The 7,837-nt window shown below is 44.0% G+C and overlaps 1 pseudogene; it reads right to left on the bottom strand.

The window, feature by feature from the left end:
- Nucleotides 1-4,682: 4,682 nt before the first annotated feature.
- LOC128424055 (C-C chemokine receptor type 5-like) lies at nt 4,683-5,769 on the bottom strand (annotated as a pseudogene).
- Nucleotides 5,770-7,837: the final 2,068 nt, after the last annotated feature.

Below are 7,837 nucleotides of genomic sequence, written 5' to 3'. Positions count from 1 at the left end.
TATGTTGCAAATTGGGTGGGTGGGACCATAGTCTTTAAATATTGGTGCACTCTGGTTTCTCTTTCTCTTTCCTCCATTAAAGGAATCCTGGGGCTTGCCACGATTTCGTCCAATCCCTGTCACGGGACCAGGGCCGGCAAGCTTTCGGGGAGCTGCTGGGGTGAGCGGCGTGGGTCCGACGCTTAGCTCAAATGACCCCCAAGTTTGACTTTCCCTTCTACTGGCTACCGATTGGACCTCGGGATGTCAGTTCTGTCCCAGGCGGGGGGACAGATAGTCATAACCAATGTCTAAGCAACCACTCACTGATTTTGTATTTTAATAAAGTTGTGGCCAAAATAGTGCCCAAAAACCAAAACTAAAATTACGTGTTATGTGTGAAGTTATTTGAGGGATGGCCTGGGGACCTACACACGCAACTGCATCTTCCCAAATCTTTAGTTGTTGTTTTTTAATGTGACTGCTGTAACTCCCTTACACATGTGGTTTCCCCGTGAGATAATGACATGGTAAGATAAATACAGGATTCTATTATTATTATTATTATCTTTAAGTCCTATCCATATTAAAACTGTATTTTCCTGGGAGAATGGCAAATCAGAGTTATATCCAGTTTAATAGGTGCTATAGTTGGAAATATCCACATCTCTGCAGATTTCCAGGACGTCACCCGTCATTTGTAAAGGACATATAGATGCAATTTTGGTCACTGAGGTCAAGGCAGAAAACAACCCTGCCAACATGCTGTACTCAACATTATTCAATTTCTGTTGAAAGATGACTAAGGGCACCACCCAGGAAAGAGTTTTGTGGAAGCCTATTGGACTCAGAACTTGAGTGGTGCAGCAATTGTTACTGGCTCACTTAAACTGCTGTGGTGCAAGCTTTTGGCTTAACCTCTTTAACCTTTATCCACAACAGACATTAATTTTCTGTCTTCGATGTTTTCCCCACTGTCAGAATAGAATTGCAAACTCCTCAGGCTAGATATACACATATACGTATGCAATTGATCATTTGTGAACAGCACTTGTAAGCAGGGGCATTTGCAAGGGACTGGTGGAGGAGAACGAAGAAGCTTGTGTCTTTTGGATTAAGGCTGGTAGTTTGTCTGAGCTGTCTGGAGACTTGATTGACGGTTTGTTTGTGGGAGTGGCTGCATGCTCTTCTAGAGCACATGGTCAGAGGGGGAGGAGCTTGTGAACAGGACTCATAAACAAGGACGTTTGCAAGGGCGCTTAGTGGAGGAGGCCCAGAGTGCTGTCTCAGGTGGAATCTATACACATTAAAAAAAACGTTCTGGAAATGCTTTTTTTAAAAGCGTTTTTAAAAATACATTGAATTTTCCATAAGGCCCATCTTCACCATCACATTGTATATTGCACTAAAAACACACGTTAAACATTTTATTTGCAGCTGTATAGCTGAGTCCTCACAGTGGGCATAGGACCAAGAGATATGGAGGGCGAGGGAGCTGCTGCTGCTGCAGTGACTTGCAAAACCTGTGCCGTGTTTGTCATCCAGCTTGAGAACATGCAAAACTACAACCATAGCAACTGCAAACTGGTTGCCTTGCTGGAAGAGAAGCTACAGCAACTTGAGGCCTGCGTGGCCACATTTTGAGCTCTAAGGCAAGATAAGGAATTTCTCAATCGTGCAGAGTGGATTGTGCTGGAACAGCAACACAGGCGGGGTGCGCCTATCATAGCTGTCAACTTTTCCCTTTTGTGAGGAATCCTATTTGGAATAAGGGAATTTCTCTTTAAAAAAAAGGAAACGTTGACAGCTGTGGCCCCTATAGTGGAGGGAGATCACCCATTGGAGGAGGAGAACCTTTGGAGGAACATGACACGCACAGGCAGGTCTGTCAGGAGCCATGCTGTGTGACTGGAACTGCAAAATGAACTGCAAAATTGATTCCATGCCCTCCCCTCCGACACTTATTCTGCGCCAGAGGAGGAAGCACTCTAGTTGCAGATCTCAGAACACACTAAGGTAGCTGTGGAAGGTACAGTGGACAGAACAGGTACAGCAGAGACCGAAACTCCCTCACTGTGTGAACTTTTGTGCGACCAATGTCTCTTGACAAAACAAACATCAGAGGGAATTGTTAGCCTTGGGGAAGGAGGTGTCTGGTTTGAATGCCATAACTGGTACACTGTTGGGTTAGTTATCTCCTCAGACAGGACCTACCAGAGAAGAAATTGAAGTTGGTGATGGTTTGGAGCAGGGCTTTCAAACTTGGGCCGCCAGCTGTTTTTTGGGACTACATCTCCCATGATCCCTGACCGCTGGTCCTGCTAGCTAGGGATGATGGGAGTTGTAGTCCAACAACTGCTGGAGACCTAAGTCTGGGAAACCCTGATTTGCAGGTACATCAAGACAGGAATAGACCTGAGCTCATTAAGTCCCTATAAGATTCATAAGGAAGCTCCTGCAGCCAACTGGAAGCCGCAGAAGCCCCGCCGGACATTCAAGTTCCAAAGAACGTTCGCAAACTGGAACACTCACTTCTGTGTTTGCGGCGTTGGGGAGCCAAAACTTCCAAGTACCAAGGCGTTCAGGAGCCAAGGTACGATTGTACCTGGTTTCAATGTACAGAATCTGAGAAATGAATAAAGAACTGAATATTTTACCTATTCAGTGGGACAAAGTTTTAACTTTGGTGTCGCTAGATTACAAACTACATAACAAAAAAATAATATTAAGTATTTATTAGACTCCGCTATGTTTGGACATAAACAGACAGTGTAGAACAACACACTGCTGGAGATGTACAGTAGTTAGGATAATGCTTCTTTGAAATGTATGTTTATGCAACGTCAGATTTTGGAGGAACGTATTAAGATGTATAAATATTACTTGGGGGAAACGTTTTAAATTGTCAGATGATCATATTATCCTAAATCACATCCCAACTACAGTGATACCTTGGGTTAAGAACTTAATTCGTTCTGGAGGTCTGTTCTTAACCTGAAACCGTTCTTAACCTGAGGTACCACTTTAGCTAATGGGGCCTCCTGCTGCTGCCACACTGCCGCCACGCAATTTCTGTTCTCATCCTGAAGCAAAGTTCTTAACCCGAGGTACTATTTCTGGGTTAGCAGAGTCTGTAACCTGAAGCGTCTGTGACCTGAAGCGTCTGTAACCCGAGGTACCACTGTATACAGGTGTCAACCATTTTAGAAGTGTCCAAATGACATATGACCACCAACACGCAGAAGAGGACATGGCAGAGCGGGCTTTTGCTTGCTCTGTCAACACACGCAATCACCCAGAACACAACCCCCAGGCAAATCATAGGTTGCCTGTGTGTGCTTTGATAGCAGGTCAACAAAAATAGAGTCTTTGTGCCCTTACTTCTGCTAAAAGACTTAGATTGACATTCTGGAAGGATAATACCATGGCTGCCTTTGAATGATGGATAGAATATATAACTACACTTGCAACATAAAAACAGATTGCTTTTAGATGTAGATTGTGTAAGGATAAGTATAACGACAGCTGGACATGGGTGGCGCTGTGGTGTAAACCATTGAGCCTCTTGGGCTTGCCAATCCGAAGGTTGGCGGTTCAAATCCGTGTGTCGGGGTGAGCTCCTGTTGCTCCATCCCAGCTTCTGCCAACCTAGCATTTTGAAAGCACACCAGCGCAAAGAGATAAATAGGCAACACTGTGTCAGGAAGGTAAACGGCGTTCCATGCTTTCTGACACTCGTCACAGTGTCCTGCTGCACCAGAAGCAGTTTAGTCGGGCTGGCCACATGACCCAGGAAGCTGTCTGTGAACAAATGCCTCAGCCTGAAAGCAAGATGAGCGCTGCAATCCCCCAGTCGCCTTTGACTGGACCTAACTGTCCAGGGGTCCTTTACCTTTACCTTTAATGGCATTTGGATTGCTTTATAAAAAGCATAATGACTTTTTAATAAGTTTATACTTGTTACAATAATTGTAATACCTCAGTGCTCTTTTTCTAGAAAAATAGATTCAACATGAATTCCTCCCTCATTCTGTTACAATGGCAATGGCGCCCACCTGAGGTGTACTGGAATCGAGTTCTGGAATGTTCCGCCTGAAAAAAAAAGCCTTGGTATTGTACCACAGTTTCAAGTACTTTTCTCTTTGTTTTGTGTTGTGTTGGTTTTCCTCAAAAATGTTTACTTTATTTCTCTACTGAAAGTTTTCAATAAAATATAAATATTTTAAAAACCATGGTTGCAAGCAGTGTGAAAAAGAGCTCATCATGACATTCCCCAGAAATACACTTCCGAAGGAGGGTGCAAAAAGGCAGACAGCTGTGTTAATCCGTAATAAAATACACTCTCCCAAAAGTGGCACTATACAGAATTTATTAGGATCAGCATGACTACAGTTATATACAAAGTGAACTGGGAGTAAGTTCCATTGAACTCAATGGTGCTTTCCATGCAGAAGGTTCCAACTTCAGTCCTTGACATCTTCCCTTATAGGGCCTTCTGGTAGCAGGACTTGAGAAAAACTCAGCCTGAAGTCCATGATCAATTGCTGCTTATCCAAGTAGACAATACTGGGTTAATAGACCAATAGTCTAAGGACACAGGTTATCGTTTTCCTCTCCCACTTGGCAGGGTAACATACTTCTCCCAGATATACCAGCTAAATAGTTAGGAAGGAAAAGACATACAAACACAACTGGAAATCACTTCACAAACCCATAGAAATTTCATCTGTTGCAGTTGTGTAGGAAGTAGACCTTTCTAAGTTAGGGTGAGCCTGGCCTGGGCAGATCTTATAGAGAGGAGGAACATACACCTTTGGAAAAAGGTGGAGAGATGTTTCCTAAATTTCCCCCCCACAAAGGCATAGATCACAGGGTTGATGCAACAGTGGATCACAGCAATTGTCTCTGTCACAGAAATGGCTACAAATAATTTGTTCTCAATATTATTCTCTGAGTTAGATAAAAAAATGAATCCTGAAAGGTCTGCAACAAAAGAGTGGTGTTGTATGGCATCCAGAAGAGGAAATAGACAATCATGATCACAGCAATAAGCTTGACAGCCTTCTGCTTTCTCTGATTTCTACCCTTAATCAAAATCATGATAATCCACATGTAACAGAAGATAATAATGACTGCAGGAATGGCTAGGCCCAAAATGAACTTCATTAAAGTTAGAAATTGCTTCCATACTTTTTCATTTTCTGAGGGATAATGAACGGTACATTCGTAAGTCTCCTTTGCCTTTTGAACATGGTGAAATACAAATTCTGGCACAGAGGCTAATAAGACCACCACCCAAGTGACGACGCTTGTGAGGGTGCCATAGGTGATCGTTCTGGCTTTTAATGCGAACACTGCGTGGACGATGGCCAGGTATCTATCGATAGACAAAAGGATTAGGAAAAAACTTCCGCAGTAGAAACCTATGTAATAGATCCAAAAGAGAATTTTGCACATTGCATCTCCAAATATCCACTCGTGCCCTGCGTAATAAGCCCAAAATGCGAGTGAGAAGATGACAAGCAAGTCCGAGATGGCTAAATTGAGCAGGTAGATATCAGTCATGCTCTTGAGCTTCTTGTATCTGATCAGGATCAGCACCACCAGTGAGTTGCCCCACAGGCCAAATATGAACACCAAAGAGTAAAACGGTGGCAGAAAATTAGTTGCAAATGCTTCCACAGCATGGCTGCAGACTAGGCCTGTGTCAATATTATAGTCAAAAGTTGTTGTTATCCCATAATCTGGCATCATGGAAGAATTGTTCATCTTCTCAGTCAAGGAATAAGAAATACCTACATGATACAAGAAACAACAATAAAATATGTAACTATGTATTTTAATAAGTGATGATCTTGAGTATTTAGTCTGCTGAAGACAATCAATATGAAGCCTAAGAGGCTAGGTATTAACAACAAAGGTTAAAGGAGTGAGAGATATGGAATAAACTGATTTTAAAATATAGGCATACAGTAATCCCCCAGTTTACATGAGGATTACATTTTGGGGGTTGCACCGAAAACCATAATCACATACAGTCAAATATGTGTGACTATATAGTCACATTCAGTCGTACCTTGAATCTCAAATGCCTTGGCTCCCAAACAAATTGGCTCCCGAGCAATCAAAATTCAGAAGTGAGTGTTCCGGTTTTCGAACGTTCTTTTGGAAGCCGAACATCCAATGGGACTTTCATGGCTTCCGATGGGTTGCAGGAGCTTCCTGCAGCCCATCAGAAGCTGTGCTTTGGTTTCCGAACATTTTGGAAGTCGAATGGACTTCCGGAACGGATTCAGTTCGACTTCCAAGGTACAACTGTACAGTCAAAATCACATATAGTCTGTGGTGGGTGGGATTGCCAAAATTATTTTTCCCTGCCCCTTTTCCACCCCTTTAAAAGATTTTTATTTTTATTTTGCAATGTATGTAAAACTGAAAGTGCACAAGTTAAATGTGTATAAATTGTGGACTTACTGAATAATCTGGCCACCTTCTTCTCCTGAATGTCTTCACTGGTACCTGGGAAATTGCCTTTTACTGAATCAGAACATTGGTCTACCTAGTTAGCTATTATCTACACCATTGGCGTAGTGTGGGGGGTATGAGGGGGTGGTTGCTTTGTGCGCATTTTGGGGGGGGGGCTGATTCTCGTGCCTCTCCTCCTGGCTGCACAACCTGTTAGGGAGCTGCCACTGCTGCCCAGGCACATCGCAGCAAGCCCCATGCTTGCCTGCCGTTGGGGTTTTCTGGGCCCAGAAGCCCGGTCTGGCCTCACTGCTGCATCACTGGCAGAGGCCGTCAACCACGGATGCGCTTGCTCCCTTCCTGGTGTGACACGCTCCCTGGAAAGCGGCAGGAGCAGCCCAGACCCAAGATGAGCAGGCATGGATGGAGGGGGGCAGGCAAGGGGCAACCCCCGAGTGCAGCCCTGCCAGTGCTCCTCTCTGCAGGCCTCACCAAGGGCCACGTCAGCCGGTCAGGCTCCTCTCTGTGCAGGCAGGCAGGTTGCATACCCCTGGAGCCAGCAACCCTTGCTATGCTACTTTCCAAGTGTGAAGATGGGTCCCTCAATCTCCCTCAATCTCAACCAAAGGGACAAGCTGAGAGCTGGAACAAACTTTCCATTCCTCGCTGTCCTCTGCTCCTTTTGTTTTTCATAGGGCACATGGGACTTTTCCTTACCATCACACCTCCTTTGCCTATTTCGGCTCTGCAGTCCAGTAACCTTCAGATTCGCTTTTCACCTCAAACACACTCCCCCAATTCCTTTGCCACAGCTTCTGCATGTTGGCTAGCAAAGGACAGGACCATGGACGGGGGGAAAATATAAACCTTCAATTGGTGGCCCCTTTTCTTTGTCCTGTCATGAGGGTGAGAGCTCAGAATGTGACAAAGATAGGGAGTGTGAGGGTGTTGTTTTAAAGGGGAGATAAAATGAATTTCTGCCGTACTTTAAACCTGTGATACTGGCAGCATGAAATTAATAGCACATACTCCCAGCAAGTAACTGCGTTTAGGACTAGGGTGTTAATATGTACTTAGTCTTACATTCACTCCTTCAAATTTACACCATGGCTATAATCTATGAAAATTGTCATGCTACTTTAAATGGAGTTCCTTTGGAAGAGAGGCATTGATTGTGAAACCACTCTGGGATGTCCAGTTCTGTGAAGGGAATAGCGGTCTTCTAACAGATCTCGGCACCCCTAACAAATGACAATTTCCAGGATATTTGCGGGGAAGTCGTGACTGTTTAAAGTGGTGCAATACTGTTTTAAATATATAGGACAGATGGAGCCCAACTTATTCTAGGGGAACTGTATTGATTCAAAATATAAATCACATCATTTAAGGACCT

Source organism: Podarcis raffonei, chromosome 12, assembly GCF_027172205.1.
Source record: "Podarcis raffonei isolate rPodRaf1 chromosome 12, rPodRaf1.pri, whole genome shotgun sequence".
NCBI lineage: Eukaryota > Metazoa > Chordata > Lepidosauria > Squamata > Lacertidae > Podarcis > Podarcis raffonei.
This window is presented reverse-complemented; position numbering and strand designations above follow the sequence as displayed.